The 21,626-nt window shown below is 52.5% G+C and overlaps 1 protein-coding gene across 6 annotated transcripts in view; it reads left to right on the forward strand.

Annotated features, from left to right (window-relative positions):
* LINGO1 (leucine rich repeat and Ig domain containing 1) overlaps window positions 1–21,626 on the forward strand; it is a 213,411-nt gene that overhangs the window by 52,854 nt on the left and 138,931 nt on the right. For 2 of the 6 annotated variants that reach the window (XR_011491669.1, XR_011491668.1), the window contains exon 3: window positions 1,584–2,522. The exons of the other annotated variants lie outside the window; for them this stretch is intronic. The gene's annotated coding sequence lies outside the window, so the exon portion shown is untranslated. The remainder of the gene's footprint in view (window positions 1–1,583; window positions 2,523–21,626) is intronic. 6 annotated transcript variants of the gene reach the window in all.

Here is a 21,626-nt window from a genome sequence, read left to right on the forward strand (position 1 = left end):
TCCCGCAGTGGATCCATTCTCCTGCTGGTGGATATTTAGAGCATTGCCCCTTTCACTCTGGGCTTCCCTGGTGGCTCAGATGGTAAAGAATCTGCTGCAGTGCAGGAGACCCAGGTTCAATCCCTGGGTTGGGAAGATCCACTGGAGATGGGAATGGCTACCCACTCCAGTATTCTTGCCTGGAGAATTCCATGGACAGAGGAGCCTGGTGGGCTACAGTCTATGGGGTCGAAAAGACCCTTCACTCTTTCAAACAAGGCTGCCATGAGCATCGTACATCCTCCTGGTGTGTATGTGTGTGGGTGTTTTTCTTGAAGTGGAATTGCTTGGTGGTAGGCTATGTGCAACTTCAGCTTTACAAGATAAGACCACAGTGTTTCACCAAATGCTTGTAGCAACATCTGCTTCCACCAGCAATGTCCAAGCAGTCCTGTTGTCTCACAGCCCCAGCAACACTTGACACTTATTAGATGCCCACCAACTTAACGGGTACAGCGTTGTATCTCTTTTTACTTGGCATTACTGGGAACTCTGCTGCCCTGAGGCAAGTCTTGTCATGTGTTTGGCCCTTTGGGTCTCCTCATCCGCCAGTTGCCTATCCTATGTTTTGGCTTTTACAAAAAGTGGGCAATTTGTCTTTTTCCGTATTGATTTGCAGAATTCTTTATATAGCCTGGAAAAAATTTTTTTTGTTGTTGGCTGTATGTACTGCAGGCATACTCCTCTGGTCTGTCTCTGGCTTGTCTTTTCCCTCTGTGATGTCTTTGGTTGCCCAGGCACTTTAAATTGTAACAAAGTCAAATCTCTCACCTTTATGGCTTAGGCTTTTTATAGCTTGCTGGGAATGAGCTTTTTTTTTTTTTTTTAAAGATCATGATAAATCTTGTTAAATTAAATTTTCACTGGGAAAAGTTGTCTGACTCTGTCCTCAGAATGGAGAGTATTGACAGATGTCCTGAATGGTGGACATCATTGCAGTGGAAGTGGAGATCAAAGAGTAAGAGGATCATTGGGGCTTCTCTGGTGGTCCAGTGCTTAAGACTCTGCCTTCCAGTGCAGGGGGGTTGGGTTTGATCCCTGGTCTGGGAACTAAGGTCTCATATGCTACCCGGTGTGGCCAGAAATTTTAAAAAAAGAAAAAAAAGAAGAAAAGAATTAATGAACACCAAAATGTGTTCAGTGCTCAAGGCTTCTTAGTGTTCCAGAGAGAAATACTTTACTTGATCTTTGACACTGTCCTAAAAGCCTACTTTCTTTGTCTCCTTTGGAGAACCAAGGCCTCCTGCCATGGCTACATTACAGGTGACTCCAGCTGTGGTGGCTAGGCTGGGAGTTGAAGATGCCTGCGGGAGATTGGTTAATAGGTATCCAGAGGAGCGAGAAGGAGCAGCCTGTCTTTTCCCAAGGCTGGGCTGCAAATGTGTGGTTTGTGTTGTTATTGCTGGTGGGGAGTGTTTGTGCCCCCCCACCCCGATCGAGCCCCTGGGGAAGTGGGAAGGGTTTGGGGCCCAGGAGCCTGCCACTGCCAGCATTGTGATCTTGGACAGGGTCTACACCTCCCTGCTTTTTTAACTTATATGCAGAGTACATGATGTGAAATGCCAGGCTGGATGAAGCACAAGCTGGAATCAAAATTGCTGGGAGAAATATCAATAACCTCAGATATGCAGATGACACCACCCTTATGGCAGAAAGTGAAAAGGAACTGAAGAGTCTCTTGATGAAAGTGAAAGAGGAGAGTGAAAAAGCCGGCTTAAAACTCAACATTCAAAAACCTAAGATCATGGCATCTGGTCCCATCACTTCATGGCAAATGAATGGCAAATGGAAACAGTGAGAGACTTTATTTTCTTGGACTGCAAAATCACTGCAGATGGTGACTGCAGCCATGAAAATTAAAAGACGCTTGCTCCTTGGAAGAAAAGCTATGACCAATCTAGACAACATATTAAAAAGCAGAGACATTACTTTGCCAAACAAAGGTCTGTCTAGTCAAAGCTATGGGTTTTCCAGTAGTCATGTATGGATGTGAGAGCTGGACCATAAAGAAAGCTGAGTGCCAAAGAATTGATGCTTTTGAATTGTGGTGTTGGAGAAGACTCTTGAGAGTCCCTTGGACTGCAAGGAGATCCAACCAGTCCATCCTAAAGGAAATCATCCTGAATATTCATTGGAAGGACTGATGCTGAAGCTGAAACTCCAATACTTTGGCCACCTGATGCAAAGAACTGACTCACTGGAAAAGACCCTGATTCTGGGAAAGATTGAAGGCAGGAAGAAAAGTGGACGACAGAGGATAAGATGGTTGGATGGCATCACTGACTCAATGGACATGAGTTTGAGTAAACTCCGGGAGTTGGTGATGGACAGGGACGCCTGGTGTACTGCAGTGCATGGGGTCCCAAAGAGTCAGACACAACTGAGCGACTGAACTGAACTGACACCTCCCTGAGCCCCTCTTCTTTGGGATTAAATGGGGTGATACTCACACAGCCCTCAGGGAGCTGGGGGTGCTGAGTGAGGTAGGTAATAGCACCTGAAGCTAAAAAGGTTTTCTTAGGTGGAAGGTCTGTTCCCTGCAGAGAGCTTCAGGGAAGGGTGGAGACCTAGGAGCTTGGCTGAGCAGTGGGCTCCCAGGAAGACCACTGGGGTTGGTCGTAGTAGGGGGGTGATTAGGAAACCAATAACCTACTTTTCCTTTTTAAAAAGGTCCTTTTTGAGAAGATGGTGTTGGCCCAAGGAGTGGGAAGAGAGGAGGAGTGAACTTCCGCCCTCTGGCCGGTGGAGGGGCGTGTGAGGTGGGGCTGGGGGCGGTGGCTAGGAGGGCAGGCGGAGACCCTCCCCTCCCCCAGCCTCTGCTGACAGGTGGCACTCCACCCTGCCTCCTCCCCAGGCCTCACCCAGCCCTCTCTGCCTCCCAGCCCCACCCAGGACCTCAGGGGTTAATTTTGCCTGGCGTGGCAGTATGCAAATCCATACACTTTCATAAACTGCTTAATTAGGCGAATGTTAATGAGACGTTAATTACTGTTGTGCCCGCGGATCCCACGGAAACGGAGATTGTGTTTCTCTTCAAACATCCCGTCTTAATTATAACTTGTGCTTAATTCTGCAGCTTTTGCCAACTGGGCGAGGGCGGGGTGGGGCGGGGCATGCCTGCCTGCCTGCCTGCCTGGGGGCGGGGATGGGCGGGCACCTCTCTTTCCAGGGCAGTTCTTTCCTACCTTCTCACCTTTGGTCCTCCATTCGTTCCTTAAGCACCTACTGTGTGCCAAGCAGGGTCCTGAAGCTGGTACTGGGATAACAGAGAACAGTCAGACCCAATCCTCCCCAGGGGAGCTGGCAGCCCTGTGGGGAGGCAGCCTTGTGAGTAGATGTCACAGGGAGGGCCCCTGGGGCAGACATAGAGTGGGAGGGACTGCTTGGCAGGTGGGTGGACCAGTGAAAGCGGTGTGTCCCCTCGGTGGTGGGTCAAGGGAAGGCTTCGTGGAGGAGGGGACATGTGGACTGAGTGGGAAGTGAAGTGTTCCCCAAGTAGACAAGAGACCTGAGTTTGGGTGGAGGGCCCTGCTGTGGCAAAGACCTGGTGGTTGAAGCCTCATCTGCTGTGTGGCTTCCCCAAGGTGCTCTCCCTCTCTGATCTTGCTTCCCAAGATTTTAGTCGAGGTCTCCTGCCTGGGAAACACAGGAGGCTGGGAAGCTTGTGCAGCCTTGGGCAGGTTACCGCCCTCCATCTGGACCCTGAGGGCCTCAGCAGGAGTTGATGTGGGCCTGAGGGGAGTGAGGTCCTGACCTGGAAAGGAAGGTGATTAGGGTAGGCTTCCTGGAGGAGGCTTGCTTAAGGCCTGCTTCTCTGGGACTGTGAGACTGTACCTTGCCTTACACTTGGGTCTTTGAGCATATGATGTGCTTGGTGTATGCCATTGTCCCATGTCCCCTCAAGGTTGACCACCACAGCCAGGGTCCTAGAAGAGTGGCTTGCACTCACTGTCCTCATGTCACTGCCTTTCACCTGCCCCTCAAGCTGCCCTGCCTTCACCCAACAAGAACCACCCAGCGCCTGCCCTGCCAGCTCCTTGGGTCCTCTTCCACCCCCAAGTACCAGGAAGCCTCAGGCTGTTCTGGCTTCAGCAAAGGCTGCCCAGGTGATTTCAGGACTGGCTCTTCAAGTTCTAGGGCTCAAAATACCCAGGAGGGTGTAAAGCTCCATTTTACAGATGGAAGACATGAGGCCAGAGGTCAGGGTCTGGCCTTTGGTCCTCCATTCATTCCTTAAGCACCTACTGTGTGCCAAGCAGGGTCCTGAAGCTGGTACTGGGATGACAGAGAGCGGTCAGACCCAATCCTCCCGCAGGGAGCTGGCAGCCCTGTGGGGAGGCAGCCTTGTGACCTGGGGTCACACAGCCAGGAGTTAGTAGCATGGCACAGACTAGACATGAGTGCAGTTGGCTTGTGGGCCCTTTCTTGGGAAAACAAGGGAGAGGGCAGCAGAGGCCTGTTGCCTGAACACCGTTGCACAGCCAAGCCTCACTCCATCATTCACGTCCACTTTATAGATGGGAAAACTGAGGCTCAAAGAAGCCATGGGCCAAGAATGGAAGCATGTGAAAGGGTCCCAAAGAACTCTTTGGGTCATCTCCTCTGACGTCACTCCCCCAGGGGGATTCTTGGGCATAGGGGCTACAGGCAGCCATGAGGGGACTTAATTTCATGCCTGAGGCCAGGAAACTGCCTGGCTCCCCCAGCCCTTGGCGCCCTTCCTCCTGAGAACTCCTCCTGTTGGAATCTCTCCTTCCAGTCCCTAATTCCCTTGACATATTGTTTACCTGGAGTGTCCTGCATCTGACCTGGACCAGATTAGTGGTATTTCTAGAGTTGAGGCATTTTTAACTGGAAAGAGCACAACCATAGTGGAAAAAAGCCTTTTATTTCATTCTGTGTATTTGCACAATTACAACTGAACCCTTTAAACTGGTTCTTATGTCCCCAAATTTGAAAAAAAAAAGAGAATGTCCATCCCACTTTCTGTGCTATCAGCAAGTTGTTCTAGCCTTTGATCATGGTAATCCTGTGTCTGCGCTGGGCTATCATGGCTGGTCCCTCACAGTTGGGTGGCAGGTCCCAGCACCATCCAGTCTCATACACTAGAGCAAATGTCTGGTTTCATAGAATGGTGTGACTTAACCCATGGAATCTTATTTTAGCAACACAAAAGAAAACTTTTCACAATAAATTCTGTGGTTTGTGTGTTCCTGGATTGTATCCCCAGTCTGAGTCTGGCTGTGGGTCCTGTTAACTCCCTTTTCCTTCTGTGCCTCATTTCTTCCAGCCCCAGGCAGAGCACAGGGGGCTCATATAGATGTAGGGATTCCGAACCTCAGAAGTGGAGGCCCATGGGTCTCACACTCAGAGGTTGCAGGAGCCAGGCAGGGAATGGTGAGCGAAGCAGGCTGGCTGTTGCTACATGGAAATGCAGGGTGTCGATGGCCAGATCAGATTTTTTGGAGAACGAGAAATCCAGATTTCTATGTGATTTATAAAAGTTGGCAACAGACTCCAATCTTTTAAAACCCACTGAGCAGTCCAAACAAAGCATTCTGTTGCCCAGTTTGCAACCCCTGTGTATGGTCCAACCTCTGTTTTTATAGATGGGCACCCAGGCCCAATGGGCTGGAGTTGCTGGGTGGGGCTGAGCTCACCCTCAGTGGTGAGGCTCACTCAGCCTCCTTGAACCTTTCCACACCCAGCCTGGGCTGTTAAATGTCACCTCCCCCACCCCCGGGTGCCCTCCACCCCCCACAGGGGAGGGAGCCGGCAGGTGTGTTTGAGCAAAGACAACACAGAAGTAGGCTGCTGTGGGAAACAGGCGTGAGTCACCGCCAGGCTTTCTTTCGAGGAGGAAAAATATGCTGGCTTGTTAAAATTGTCACTCAAGCCTGCCAGGGGCCGGCCGGGGGGCGGGGGAGGTGGATCTGGTTGTCACTTTTTGGGGCGTGGCCGCCCTCCAGGCCTTGGGGGGCGTGGACACTGCTGAGCAGTGGCATCCCACTTATGACACCAGGTGGGCAGTGGCATCCCGCTTATGAGCTTATGGCTCAGATGCCAGGCTCCCTGCGGGTGTGGCCAGGGAGGAGGATTTGGCATGTTTGTTCAGTGGTGACTTGTAAAAATAACACAGGAACTCTTTTATTAAAGTGGCTGTGTTACCAATCAGCGTGTTTTAATAGGACACTCAATTAGAGCGAGACTTGCAGAGAGGCAGACACCCCCACATAAGCTGACACCTTTTTCCTCAGTCGCCAGCTCCCATCCATCACTGTCTAATGGGGTCTCCTGTTCTAGGGGGGAGTAGAGTGAGAGGAAAGCTGCTCTTGGCTTTCCCAGCACCCCCGAAATGTGGGTCGGGGGCCTGTGTCAGGCCCAGGGTTGGGCGCCTCAACATATGACCTCACTTAATCTTACTAGTTGGTGTTAATTGGCTCCATTTTTTTCAGGTGAGGAAACCGAGACTTGGCCACAACCCCCGGGCCCATTTGAGCCTAGTAGGCTCTGGCAGTGGGGGTTTAGCAGGCTTTGAGGGTCCCTGTTCTCCTTCCCAGCCACCCTCCAGCCTTCCATCTGGCCAGGGACTCTGTAGTGTCCACACCAGCCCACTTTCAGGTCCAAGAATTCTCTGGGGGGAGCTGGTGGCTTGGAACCTCGATCAGAGGCCAGTGAAGGGAGAGGGAACTATGAGAAAGTTAGTGTGTGCCGACGTGTGTGCTTGTACACACAGGCACACACACATGCACACGCACACGCGTGAGGGCAGTGCATTTACTCATGCCACACACCCGCCCCTGGCTGCCCAGCTGCTTACTCCACTGCCCAGCTATTAAGTGCCTTCCAGGGCTTCAGAGAAGGCCCTGGATTTAGTTCCTTATCATGGAGGGTGGGGTGGTTTGGTCTCTACCTGGAGCAAAGAGAAATCTTGCTGCCTTGGTCAGGGGCCTCCTGGGCTCCAGGTGGGCTGAGTGGCGCTCGCCCTACCCTGGGACACCAGGCCCAGACCGGCCTGGGCTGAAGTGGGGAGACTTGGGGCAGACTGACCTCACCCAGCTATTTCCTCCCCTCTTCCTGGCCCATCCCTGATGATGGTGATGCTGGTGTTGCTTCGGTGATTTCTCTGTACCGAGCATGGTTCCAGGGGTTTCCCATGGATGGTGGCCCCATCTGATCCTCTCAAGAATGCTGTGGGGTAGGCACTCTCATCATCAGGTTTCAGATGAGAAAACTGAGACATTGAGAGGGTCAGCAGCCTGCTAAGGCCATGGAAGAGGGATTTGAGTCCAAGCATCTAGCCTCGGGGGCTTCCCAGGTAGTGCTAGTGGTAAAGAACCTGCCTGCCAGTGCAGGAGACATCAGAGACGTAGGTTCAATCCCTGGATTGGGAAGATCCCCTGGAGGAGGGCATGGCAACCCATTCCAGTGTTCTTGCCTGGAGAGTCCCATGAACAGAGGATCTGGGTGGGTTACAGTCCATGGGGTCGCACAGTTGGACATGACTGAAGTGACCTAGCACACATACACACCTACGCCTGGAGGCGGTGCTCTTAAACAGATGGAGACCTGGCTGCTCCCTTGTCCTGAATGTAAGCCTTGCCTCTTCCATGAAGTGCGCCCTGACTGTCCAGCCTGCTCTGGACTCCCTCAGGTTCAGCTGACTCTCCCTAGCACGGCAGCCGTCTTGGCCCTTCCTGATGGATCTCTAGGCAGGACCTAGTCCTGCTTCCCCTCTGTCTCCCAGGAGCGTGCAGCTGGACCCCAGGGGTGAGGAGATGCCCAGAAGAGGACAAAGGAACCCAGCTCCAGAAGCTGGAGATGACCTGGGCAGAGTCTAGTTCGTTCAACCTCCTGCTCTGCAGACAAGGGCATAGAGGCTGGAGACGGAGAGGGGCTTATCAGGGTGCAGTGAGTTAGAGATGGAGCAGGACTCTGGACCCCAAGTTCAGTGCTTGCTCCTCCACACCTACTTGTTGCCCTGGTTTTTTCTTTTTTTCCAGAGGTGGGCCCAGGATGGGTGGTGGGAGAGAGGCCAGAGGGAAAGCTGGCCGAGATTCCCTTTCCTCTCCCTCCATCGCCTCAAATCTTCCAACCACGCAGGCTTGTGCATTTTCAACCTCCCTCCCCTTCACCTCCCACCATTAAAAAAGAAATTGGGAGACAACGGGAGGGGTGAGCTGTTGACTTAAATGTTTAAATTAGCCTCACTTTGCTGAAAGCTGGGTGTCAGGATAAATCCATTCCTACAACGTCATATATCTTTCCCTGAGTGGGAAGTTGGTGAATAAATGAATGTTCTTCATATATTATTATGGCCTGACACAGCCAAGGCAAGGAGAGGCGGCCCGTGGTGATTAACGAGCAGGTCTTGGCTAACGAGCTGAAGGTTGGGCTTCTTACCGGGGGCCCTGTGCCCTGAGGACTGTACCAGGGTGGGGGGTTCTAGGCATTTCCAGGCAGCTCTTGCTCATAGACACCTATGGCTGCGTTTCTTCTCCTCATCATCCTTCTCTCTGTCCCTTAGGGAAACTTCTCACCCCTTGCTGGCTCTCTTTATCCTCTCTCCAGTCTTTCTTCTCCTCTGAAGACTTGAACAGACCTCCCTGTGGTTCAAGGTCCACTGAAGGCCCTGTGTGGTCAGGGGAATAGAAGCCTTCCCTGAGGATACCCTGCAGGAAAACACCGAGACCCTCACACTTCCATGACGGTTTTATATCATAAGCACCTTGACTTGGTCTTCACAATATCCCCATTGGTGGATGAAGAAACTGAGGTACCAAGATGGAAAGTGACCTCCTTAAGGTCTATGGGGACCCAGCCTATGCCAATGGGTGCTCCCATCCCCACCTCAGATTTGCTCTGGATGACTAGGCCACCCTCCCCTGTGATGCCTTGTCCCTGGAGTCAATCCCTCGCACATAGTCAATGCCTGATGAGCACATGGTCAATGCCTGATGAACCCATTCTGGGGATGCAAGGTGGGACCCCAAGCCAGGGGAAGCATCCTACCATCCCACAAGAGTAGTTCACAAACATTCTTGTTCCGGTGGCTTGGACCTCCTGTCGTGTCATCCCAGAGCCAAGACCCTGGGGCAGACTGCCTGAGAAGACCCTTCTCAAAGACATCATCTCAAACATCAAACCAAGATGATTCCTGGGAACCTGGGAGGCCTCCTGGAGGAGGTGACCCTGAGACAGGGATACTGGTGGGCGAGGGGGAAGGGAGGGTGGCTTGGCCAAGGAGGCAGGCAGCCGGGCCCTGAGCATCTCACCTGATTCAAGGATGGTGGGACTCCTGGGGTTTCTGGCTCACTGCACAGTGCAGGGGCTGCAGGGATGTGTGGGAAGAACTGCAGAGCAGAAATGGGGCCATTCCCTTGGGCTGCGCCCCAGAGTGTCCCTGAGGTCAGCATATGTGAGCCTGGATGAGCCTGTGTGAGAGGTAGTGGAGCCCTGGGTGTCCATGCACACATGTGGAGGTATCCAGTTCCCTGTGGGGAAGATGTGTGGGTGGAAATAGAGGAGTGCCCGAGCACATTCACTTAGAGTGGTACTTTTGCAATCGTCTTTCAAGTTAGCATGTTGACACAAGTGCTCTTAAGACTGTGTTCAAAGTGTGCAGAAGAGGGAGGGGAAAGCCAGTCAGATGCCTAGATAGAGGGAAATGGTCATATGTTCACTGACTCACCAATCAGCTGTGCTGAGCCTGGGGCAATGCCTTGGCTTGACCTCCCCTTCGTAGTGTGTGTCCATGGGTGTGTGGTTGTCATTGTGTGTTGGTATATGTATTGTGTAGCTCTGTGTGAGAGTGTGTGTCCGTGGCTGTGTGTCACCATGTATTTCGTGTGATTGTGTGTGACTGCATTACTGTTAGTGCTCTATACATGTGGGACTGGGCTTACAAATGTGGGTGTCAAGTGTCTGAGCTCCTCACAGCCCCCAGTGGGACTGTGCGCTCTATAACTGTAAAGCTCTCTTTGCACATGAGGGGTCATCCTTTGTCGCCATGTGAGGGGGTCTCCCTGTAGAGATCTTGGCATGAAGTGCAAACGTTTCATGCAAAGATGGGCACAATGAAGGACAGAAACAGTATGTACCTAACAGAAGCAGAAGAGATTAGGAAGAGGAGGCAAAAATACAGAGAAGAACTATACAAAAAAGATCTTCATGACCCAGATAACCACGATGGTGTGATCACCTAGAGCCAGACATCCTGGAGTGTGAAGTCAAGTGGGCCTTAGGAAGCATCACTACAAACAAAGCTAATGGAGGTGATGGAATTCCAGCTGAGCTATTTCAAATCCTGAAAGATGATGCTGTTAAAATGCTGCACTCAATATGACAGCAAATTTGGAAAACTCAGCAGTGGTCACAGGACTGGAAAAGGTCAGTTTTCATTCCAATCCCAAAGAAGGGCAATGCCAAAGAATGTTCGAACTACCCCACAGGTGCAGTCATTTCACACTCTATCAAGGTCATGCTCAAAATCCTTCAAGCTAGGCTTTAACAGTAAGTGAACCTAGAACTTCCAGATGTATAAGCCTGACTTAGAAAAAGCAAAGGAATCAGAGATCAAATTGCCAACATCCATCGGATCACAAAAAAAACAAGGGAATTCTGGAAAAACATCTGCTTTATTGACTATGCTAAAGCCTTTGATTGTGTGGATCACAACAAACTGTGGGAAATTCTTAAAGAGATGGGAATACTAGACCACCTGACCTGCCTCCTGAGAAACCTGTATGCAGGTTAAGAAGCTATAGTTAGAACCGGACATGGAACAACAGACTGGTTTCAAATCGAGAAAGGAGTATGTCAAGACTGTATATTGTCACCCTGCTTATTTAACTTATATGCAGAGTACATCATACGAAATGCTGGGCTGGATGAAACTCAAGCTAGAATCAAGATGGCTGGGAGAAATATCAATAACCTTAGATATGCAGATGATACCTTCACCCTAATGGCAGAAAGTGAAGAGGAACTAAAGAGCCTCTTGATGAAAGTGAAAGAAGAGAGTGAAAAATCTGGTTTAAAACTCAGCATTCAAAAAACTAAGATCATGGCATCTGGTCCCAACACTTCATGGCAAATAGATGGGGAAAAAAATGGAAACAGACAGATTTTATTTTCTTGGGCTCCAAAATCACTGCAGATGGTGACTGCAGCCATGAAATTAAAAGATGCTTGCTCCTTGGAAGAAAAGCTATGACCAATCTAGATAGCATATTAAAAAGCAGAGACATCACTTTGCCAACAAAGATCCATCTAGTCAAAGCTATGGTTTTTCCAGTAGTCATGTATAGATGTGAGAGTTGGACCATAAAGGAGGCTGAGCGCTGAAGAACTGATGCTTTTGAACTGTGGTGCTGGAGGACTCTTGAGAGTCACTTGGTCTGCAAGGAGATCCAACCAGTCTGTCCTAAAGGAAATCAACCCTGCATATTCAGTGGAAGGACTGATGCTGAAGCTGAAGCTCCAATACTTTGGCCACCTGATGTGAAGAGCTGCCTCATTGGAAAAGACCCTAATGCTGGGAAAGATTGAGGGTAGGAAGAGAAGGGGATGACAGAGGACAAGATGGTTGGATGGCATCACTGATTCAATGGACATGAGTTTGAGCAAGCTCTGGGAGATGGTGAAGGACAGGGAAGCCTGGTGTACTGCAGTCCATGGGGTCACAAAGAGTCAGACATGACTGAGAAACTGAACAAGAGATCAGAACCCATCAAGGAAGAAAGTGGGCTCAGCTGGGCAGGGGGAGGCCAGTAGCAGGAAGAGGGAGTGGTCTGTCCTAGCTCTTCTGCATGAATGTGGACTTGCATGTTCCTTGTTGTTGAGACTTTGCCTCCCCAGGGAGGAAGCCAACCAGCTGGCAGAGGGTGCTTACAAAGGAAGAAGGCTGGAGAGGTAGATGGCAGAGTGCCTGGCACATAGTAGGTGCTCTGTAAAGAGTTGTGACATGAAACCAAGAATCCCGTTATGGAGTTTCCTTTGTGACCTTAGGGACGCTGTTAAATAGACAACATAACTGCCGTGTAATTAATGACATTGACTCCATTTGCTAAGTATTAATACCTACAGTGTAGGCAGCACTGTTAGCCAAGGGTATTTTACCATTTTATCTTGCAGATAAGGAGATGGAGTTTCAGGGGTAGTGACTTGCTCAAGAATTGGTGGAACTAGGCTCCGATTCCAGGTGGGACTTCAAAGCTTGTATTCCTTCCTTTTCTGTGCCTCGGTTTTCCTGTCTGCACTGTCAGAATCTGGAGGAGATGACTTGATCTGGCTTGATCTTGACTGAGTTTGGGGAGTGCCTTGCTTCAGGGCTACAGCCTGCTGATCCTTGAGTTCTCTTTTGGCCCTGTTTCTGAGCCTGGCCTTCAGGGAACCGCTTCCTTCCCAGTCAGATCCATGGGTTTCTGGCATCGAGGCCAGTGTGGGATTTGGGGGTGGGGGGTGAGCAATGAGGCAGGACTGAGCGCCCCTTGGAGTGAGGGGCATCTCCTTGCTTCTGAAAGGTACTGAGTGCCCATGTATAGTCCTAGGAGGGTCCCAGCCAGTAGGGAGGGTTTGTACATCCATCTGTGGCCAGCTGGTCCCATTTTCCATAGAGTGGGCTGATGGAGGGAGAAAGAGCACCGTTCGTTTGCCAAGCCCTGCTCAGGTCTAACTTCTTTCCACTTACATGCTGTGAGCTCCACAGCCACCTTGGGAGTTGGAGACCCCGGGCCTCTTTCTTACAGGTGAAGAAACTGTTTCCTGGAAGCTTGTGAGTTTCCCATGGCCCGCAGGGAGTTAGGGCTCGGTTGAGGCTCCGCCCACTCTGAGCACCTGGCCCTCTAACAGCCTGCGGGCAGGGAGGCTGTGCCTCGGGGTGTGGATCCGACCTCTGAGGGGGCAACTGAGCCAGGATGCGGGGCCAGATGGGCTGCTCTTCCATCTCCTCCTCCTCAGAGCCTCTCCCCCCAGGATACCCAACATGTGCCCCTGCTGGGACTGCCACCCACCGGCTGAGTACCCGAGCCAGCTGTGCTGCGCTGGGTGGGGCGTCATGTCGCCCTGTCCCAGGGAGGCGGGCGTGCCTAATGAATTAATTAGTGTTGGCAAAGCACTTGGAGATCTCTGGCTGAAAGGTGCTCAATACACGCAAATCAGAGTGATTGTTATTACCCATAATTATGGAGTTTCTGCTGGAGAAATTATTCCGACACGGACGGTGGCTGGGCCAGCACAGAACCCTGCCAAGATCTGCTCCTCAACAGCAGTGGAATCTATCTTCCTTCCCTCCCTCCCTCCCTTTCTCTTTTCCTCCCTTTCTTCCCCCTTTCCCTGTCTCCCTCCCTGCCTCCCTCTCTTCCCCCTTTCCCTGTCTCTCTCCCTGCCTCCCTCCCTCCCTGCTTGCATGTTCTCTCCCAGCTCCGGGCCTGCTGCCTGCTCTTCCACAGCAAATGCCTTCTTTGTCTCATCTCTCATGAAGAGAGGCACCTGGCACAGTTGGAGGAGGAGGGGATCCGGCAGTAGCCTCTCACTCTCTGGAAGTGAGAAGGCTCCAGGAGCCGAGCCTGACTTGCCTCTTCTTTTAAACGGGTCCACAAGGGGTGCCCGGTGCCTCCCTGGCTGTAGGAGGGCCGAGTGTGGCAGCGCCTAGGAGGGCACTCTGGCCTGGGAATTTCGTGCCTGTGAAGCTTGCATTGTCCACACAGACTGTGATGAGTGTGCTGCTGCATGCACACATGGTGTGTGTGCTTCCAGCCTCTACTCCATCAGACTGTTCTCAGTGTGACTCTGGGTCCTTGGCTAGACAGTTGGTCCCCCAAGGGCTGAAGCTGAACCTCCTCCCCCAGCCTGAGCATGTGGCCCCCATGCTGACAGACCCTGGCAATGCCCAGAACCAGCAGGCCAAATAAATTGTCTCTCAGCTGTGTCTTCCTTCTTCCCCCAACCCCGCACTGCCGCCCCCCCGCCGCCCACTGCCGCCTCCAGTCCTGTCTCTCTGGCTGTATTCAGTTTTTGTACCCACCAGCTTCAGAGAGGGCCTCGCCCAGATTCAGCACCACAAACAGCGCCCAACTCAGCCTGGGGCCCACCATCTCTTCCCAGCCGAACTCACCCCGCTGGTTGTTCTGACAAAAACCTGCTTTGTCAGGTCGGGGCACTAAGGCCAAGAGGATGCCAGTGACTTCTCCAGGGGCAGACAGAAGCTTAGTGTGAGAGCTGACTACAAACACTGGTCTCTGAACTCTCCAAATGTTCCCAGCTGCAGCACATAGAGGCTTTAGAAGGTCTTCCCAGTATTCAGTCAACAAACACTTATCAAGCAGTAACTGTGTGCCTGTCTCTAGCAAGTTCAATGACGGAGGAGAGCTGGAGGCAGCCAGATCTCTGTTCTCTCCTCAAGAGGACCCACAAATCACCAACGACAACCACAACAATGAGAGCTGGGCATGGCAGGCAAAGAATCAGGTGCCTGATTATGGGGCCTATGAAAAGTGCTCTAGACATGAGGCAGAGCAGGTCCCTACAGGGTGGAATGGTCAGAAAGCACCCTGAAAGAGATGGCACCAAGGCTGGAGAGGCAGAAAAGAGGGGGAGACAGCGTGGTCCCGAACAGGGGGCCGGCCTGAGGCCGCCTGTGTGTGTGGGGGAGGGGGTGAGGAGCCCATGAAATGGGGTAGGGTGGGGGCAGCGATGAGTCTCAGAAAGTAGGCTGTGCCCCCACCGAGGGGCTGGTCTCTGCCCTGTGGACACAGGGAAGGCTGTCTGTCACCATGGACACTATGGGATTTCCATTCAGCTCCCCAGTGCCGCAGCCTGGCCTGCTCCCAGCATCCCACCTCCCTCGTCCTCCCCTCCTTCACCTGGGGTTGGCCGATTTCATCTGGAAGTGACAATAGGCCTGGCTTGTCTGTGGGGTCTTTGTGCCTTATTGCTCAGCTGTAATCTTTCCCATCCAACACCGGCGCCTTTCTCTTCCCCGGCATTTGTCAGAAAGATGGGACAGAGCCCCAGAGCCCTGTGGGGAGGCTGGGCCAGAGCGGGCCTCTTGCTGCCCATCGATTTGCGCTGCTTTTGCCAGCTGCCTGAGTGTGTTTGCCGGACACCGTGGGGCTGTGTTTGGCTTCGGATAATGAAGTAATGTTCTCGCTGAGGAAAGGATAGAGTCTGCTAATTAGCTCAGCTGCCTCCTTCGAGGACAGTCTTTACTGTTGGGCTCCTGGGGCTGGCTGAGTGTGAGGGTTCTGCGGGGGGGCCAGGAGGGTGGGCTGTCCACCTTGAGGACAGAGGGTAGGACAAGAGGGGCCAGGCGGGCAGGGCCCACACAGAGGACACTTTCCAGGAACACTGTCTCTTTGGCCTCCGGGTCCCCTAGCAGGGCCTTCCTGGTCAGGGGAGAGTGGGGGAAGGAAAGGCCTTGGATCAGATGGATCTGGGGTCCATCCAACCCCAGCTCTGCCACTTGCAAATCTTGTGACCTTGGGCAAGTCACTGCTGACCTCTCTGCGTTTTGAGTGGCTTCCTCTGAAGAAGGACCCAGGGTCGCACCGCGGTGTGAGAGAGCCTCAGGGAAGAGATGGAGAATACTGGATGCACAGCAGGGACTTAGGAAGTGTTGGTGGCCTCATGGCTCACTCTTAGGGACCATGCCCTTGCTTTGGTGTTGTCTTAGACCTTGTTCATCCTGGACATGTGTGCCCTGGCCCCAGCTATCTGATCTCTTAAAAGATAAGGTCTTGTACCTTTCCCAGGGCTTAGGAGACAGTGGGCCTGGTTGAGTGGCTGGATTCAAAGGCTGAAGGTTTTGAAGTGCCCCCTCCATTAGAGCGGACTTCCCCAGTGTCTCAGAGGTAAAGAATCTGCCTGCCAATGCAGGAGATGTGGGTTCGATTCCTGGGTCAGGAAGTTCCCCTGGAGAAGGAAATGGCAACCCACTCCAATATTGTTGCCTGGGAAATCCCGTGGACAAAGGAGCCTGGCAGGCTATAGTCCATGGGGTTGCAGGGGACATGACTTTGCAACTAAACAGCAACAACACACTTAGAGTCCAGACTTGGGGCTAGGGTCCTCCCATGGCCCCATGGAAAGGAGTTAAAGATCAGACCAAGGGAGCAGAGGGGAGGGGCCTGGGATGGGGAGGCCAAAAGAATCGCTCCTTCCTCCAGGAAGCCCTCCAGGGATCAGCTGGAAATCTTCCTTCCCTGTGTGACCCTCTTTACATAGACTTTCACTGTACTCCTCCCAGGGCATCCTCACCACCTCCACTATTAGAGGTTTTGTAATTTGTCCCATCTCTATGAGGCTTTTTCTAAATTCTCACATATTTATGACTGATCAGCTCCACAGGTGTGATGATAGCCATAACAGCAGTAAATGTAGTAATAATGGTAATCCTAAAAGCATTAAAAGTATAGCTTGAGAAGTGGCAGAGACATGCTCACACCTGGTAGGTCAGTTCAGGCTGACAATCATAATGATGTTCCCACTCTGTGCTCCGCCTCTTTCCCTGGACACAGGATGGTGGGACCCCCTCCCACCCTCAAGGGGCTCTCAGTGGGAAGAATCCCCCCTCTCAGTGCATCCCCATCCCACCGAACCTCCTCCTGGCCCGACTCAGGTGGCATCTGCCTCTTCCCCATCACCTGGCCTGGTCTCTGGCTCTGGGCTTTCTTCAGGATGGGCTCCACAAGAACAGAGGGTCTGGTCTTGTTGGCTGAAGTGTTACCAGCGCTTACTAGATCCTACCATGAAGTAGGTGTTCAACTAATATTTAATGAAGGAATGAGTGTCATTGTTTGGATTAAGTGAGATCGTGCATGTTAAGTACTTGGCTTTCAACAGATATTTATTGAATGAAAAATATGTCTTTGGATGGAACAAAGGAGGCGAATGGTGTCAGGTGTCTGGCTCATAGTAGGCTCAGCACGTGGGAATAGTGGTAAACGGTAGTTTCCTTGGATGGATTGGAAGCAGGGCCAGGGAGCAGGGTGAGGAAGAGAGGCAGGCCCCGGAACTCCAAAGAAGAGGCAACAGTGAGGAGGAGGCTGGTTGGCAGCTGGGGCCCTGACACCCACTTGGTGTGGAGCTGCGGCCTGGAGAATGTGCGTGTGTGCATGAGTGTGGGCGGATGTGTGTGTGTGTGTAAAACAAATAATTGGAAAATGAATTTAATTATAAGGCACTTTTAATAGCTATTTTTATTTAATCCCACTAATTCTGTGTCTCATGTAGCCCAACTGTAATTCTATTCTTCTTACTCATTTGCCAGTGAGACTGCAGAGAGAGGGGAGGGAGGCTGCCACACAGGAGGCAGCAGGCGTCCTCCCACCCCGGCTTGGCCAGGCCGACTGTTGACCCTGAGGACAGAGGGGAAGGGGTCACTAGCAAGGTTGTCCCAAGGAGGATCTGGGAAACGGCACCAACTCTGTCACCACGGCAGTTCGTCCATCTGATGATGTCAATTCAACACCTGGAGTGGGGGTTGGGAGCAGTGGAGAGTCAGGTATTAATAGATCTGGGTTCAAATCAAAGTTAAGCCATGCACCTTCACCTCAGAGATACTCACTTTCTCCATCTGTAAAGTGGGCATAATACAAGGGGCTATTTGGAGGATTAAATGAAATAAAGCAAGCCTGCCCCACAGCTTGGTGCTTACTTAATGCTTGTTCCCGTCTCTTCCTTACTGTCCTCAACAACCCCCAAGTGAAGTCGCTCAGTCGTGTCCGACTCTTTGCGACCCCACGGACTGTAGCCTGCCAGGCTCCTCCTTCTCCGTCCATGGGATTTTCTGGGCAAGAGCACTGGAGTGGGTTGCCATTTCCTTCTCCAGGAGATCTTCCCGACCCAGGGACTGAACCCGGGTCTCCTGCATTGTAGGCAGATGCTTTACCATCAACGCCCAAGCTAGTCACTTTTCTGTGTTTCAACCTCTCTGGCTGCTCCCAGACAGCCCTCAAATCATTGGCAGAGAGAAGGTGATTGACTAACTCAGGAGCCGGTAAGTGGCTGGGGTCCTGCCCCTTTTTTCAGAAGACCCCTTGGTGATGGCAGGGAGGTCTGGGATGTGGGGTGGGTTGATGGTGGTCTTGTGGGAGGACCTCAGAGGTGCTGAAGCGGCCTCACTAGGTAGCAACAAGGAGGCCTATGAAGTGACTGTGGGAAGGGACAAAGACAGCCGTTCCTAAGGAGGGGCCCCTGCCTGGCTGGCATAGGTCAGAGGTTAGAGACCCTTCCCTGCTGCGGGCCCTGTTCAGCTGCAGCCGGCAGCCATCACTGAGCCTTTTTTTGCCTCTGGGCAAAGAGGCCAGGTGTGGGAAACTGGGTGAGAGGAAGAGCTGAAGGGAGACTTGCCCAGAGAGAGACAGGGGTGTGGGGGGGGTGCTCACCGGAGCCCTGCCCAGGGGCTGGCGTCATGCTTGTTTTCTGGCAGGGCTTCCTGTGGTCAGGAAAGGCAGGGGCCTCGGAAGAGCCCTGTACTGGGCTGGGCAGGTGATGGTGGGCACAGACCTCCCTCCAGGACCACTGCAGGAACTGGACTGGGGCTGGGGCAGGGTCTCAGTCCTCCTGGCTCTGCTCCCTGGGCCTGAGCCCTCCTCTCGAGGCATCCACTTCAGGGTTCCAGGACTTCCAGGGCTCTGCAGGAATCCAGGTGGGTGGCTCCATGTGGAGGCAGGGGGGCTCCCCTAGGGCCTGGGCTTCTTTCAGATCTTCTCCCAGGGAATCCCTCCAGTGATGTTGCAGGGAGGGTGTGACTTGCTCCATTTTATGTATGGGGAGACTGAGGCCCAGGAAGGTTAAGAGACATGATTAGCATTTGGGTCATCTGATTCCAAGGACAGGTCCTTTTCCTCAGCAACAAACTGGTAACCGCAGGGGTGAGGGGAGGGGATGTCCAGAGGGTGGGATACTGTGGAAAGTACTGCCTCATTAGGAGAGCTCAGAGTGCCTGTCCTAGGATTCGATTCCTGGTTTTCGCACCCCCAGGGGCCCAGTGGAGCTCTGCCCTGAAGCCCCACAGGGCTGATGGTGGTGGGCAGCAGCTCATCCTGCGAGGGGGAGGCTCAGGGAGGCAACCACAGCCCCTCTCTGGATCATACAGAAGGAGGAAGCTTGGCTCTGGGTTCACACCCTTGCTCTGCTTGGCTGGGGCTCAAACCCTCACCCATAGGCTGAGTGACCTCTGACCAGCCACGGGGCCCCGGAGTCTTGGGGTCGTCTCTAACATCAGGCGCACAGTAGGTTCCCCCATGCTTCCCCCTCCTTCTGCCCACTTCCTGCGCTGACGCGTGGAGGTGGATAATGACTGAGGGTGTGATTTCTCTCCAAGATATTTTCACTTTAATAGGAGACTTTTATGCCTCTGAACCCCAAAGGAACGATGTTTCCCTTTAATGGTGACATTTCAGGCGTGGTGGCAGCTGCGGGAAGATGCTGGGGTGGGGGCTTGCCTGGTTCCTGTGTCGTTGCATGCAGCTCGTTCTTTAGCCCTTCTCTTCCCCTACCCGCTTCCCCGAGGTTCCCTCTATTCTGTCCATGCAGGTCAGCATCTCGTTAATTTGATTGAGGGATTTGTTCTGCGCATACTTGCCTATCAGTTTGGTGAAAGCCCGGCCTGGGAATTGGCAGGCATTCTGCAGCAGCCAGGGCCAGGCTGACCTCTACTCTTCTAGGAAGTAAGGGGTCACCAGTCCAAGGATAATTAACAGGCGCACAGTAGGAGTGATTAACCCAGGGAGGGAACCGAAGGTCTGGTGCTTGGGAGGAGTCTCCAGGGATGGATCTTATCTGGTCATGAATATGGACCTTTAGGACCTGCCTGTTCTCCGACTTGGACTCACTGGGAATGACTCAGTCCTACCAGCAGTGACCACGAGCCCTGGGTGCCTGCCATGGTGTGGCTGTTTTGTCGTGGCTAGAGAGGGGAACAGAGGAACAGAAGGGTCCAGGATTAGTGTTCTGGAGGAGCCCTGTGCCTGGGGATGGGGGGAAACTCAGCAGAACTTAAAGGCAGGGAAGGTTTGGAGAGGTCCCTGGAGAGTAGAGTCTAAGGGAGTGGCCACGTGGGCTTTGGCTGGAGGCCTGGGTTCTAGTCTAGGTTCTGCATTTGGCTTTATATGTGACCTTGGGTAAGTTGCTGCTCTCTCTGAGCCTCAGTTTTCCAGTCTGTGCAGTGGGAGTTTTTGTCCAGACCAGCTAATCTCTGCACCTCTCCTGTACCCTCCATCCCTGATTCTAGGAGAGCTTAGGGAAAGGGCTGAGCCTGAGGGTTGGGGATGAGGGTGGTCCCGGAGCACAAGGAGCTGGAGAGGGGTGGGAGGCAGATGTATGTGCTGCCATCCACTGCAGCTGGCACATTCATTAAGCATCTCTAAGACGGATACACCCCCCCAGTTCACCTGGCGCGCGGGTCTCGGGATTTATTTCTTACTGAATGGTGTCATCCATCACGTTAGCTTTGCTGCCAACAAGCACGGCGTCTTGCCTGAGTCTCCTGCAGAGTAGGGTGCCTTGTTATCCTCCAGGCAGGGCTCGCCTCCCCACCAGCCATGCTTCTACACCTGATGGCCCTTTCCTCATGGCCCAGGGGCAGTTCTACCCTCTATGGCTGCTTTAGTCCTCAACTAGACTGCAGGTTCAAGGTGCTCCAAAGGATGCTGGGCAATCTGGGCTGGCTTCTTGGAGGCGGTAGCAGTACTGGCTCTGGACCTGAGAAAATAGCTGAGCAGGAATTGGACAGATGGAGAGACAAGTAAGTGCTTTCAGCCTTGGGGTTGGGTGAGAGATGGGAGACCACGGCACGAAGTGGTCCCTCACTCACACCCATGTTCCTTATGAAGGGCCCCCAGGCAGTGTTACTGACTGACTTATCCTGACCCAGTTCTTATAATCTGCTCTTTCAAACTCAGGTACTCATGTCCTCAGATGTCTCAGGAGCCATTAGGTGACCCTACACTGGTCTCTATTCACACACTATCTCCACAACTTCTCTATGTCTTGGTTTCCTCCAAGAAAAGGGGGATAATGATAGTGCCTACTTCATAGTGTTATCATACTGATTAAATGAGTTTATACATGTAAAGGGGCTTTCCAGGTGGCACTAGTGGTAAAGAACCCACCTGCCAAGGCACAAGACATAAGAGATGCAGATTCAATCCCTAGGAAGATCCCCTCGAGGAGGGCATGGCAACCCACACCAGTATTCTTGCATGAAGAATCCCCATGGACAGAGGAGCCTGGTGGGTTACCAGTCCATCGTGTCACAAAGAGTCAGACACAACTGAAACGACTGAGCACACGTGCATGTAAAGTCATAGAACAAACCTGAGTACGTTGTAACTGTTAAATAAAAGTTAGCTGCTATTGCTTTTGTTACTGAGGCTCAGAGAGAGTGGGGAACTTGCCCATGGACATGGCTCATGATGAAGGTCCAGGATTCAGACCAAGGCCTGTTTAATTCCAAACCTCTGCTCTTTACTCTGGGCTTTCCTGGTGTCTCACCGACGTGTCTGGTGTGCAACCAGTGTCTAGGCCTCCCTGGAGGTGTTGGACCAGCCTGTCTACAACACATTCACTTCCCTTTCAAGGAC

Source organism: Odocoileus virginianus, chromosome 16, assembly GCF_023699985.2.
Source record: "Odocoileus virginianus isolate 20LAN1187 ecotype Illinois chromosome 16, Ovbor_1.2, whole genome shotgun sequence".
In the NCBI taxonomy this organism is placed as follows: Eukaryota; Metazoa; Chordata; class Mammalia; order Artiodactyla; family Cervidae; genus Odocoileus; species Odocoileus virginianus.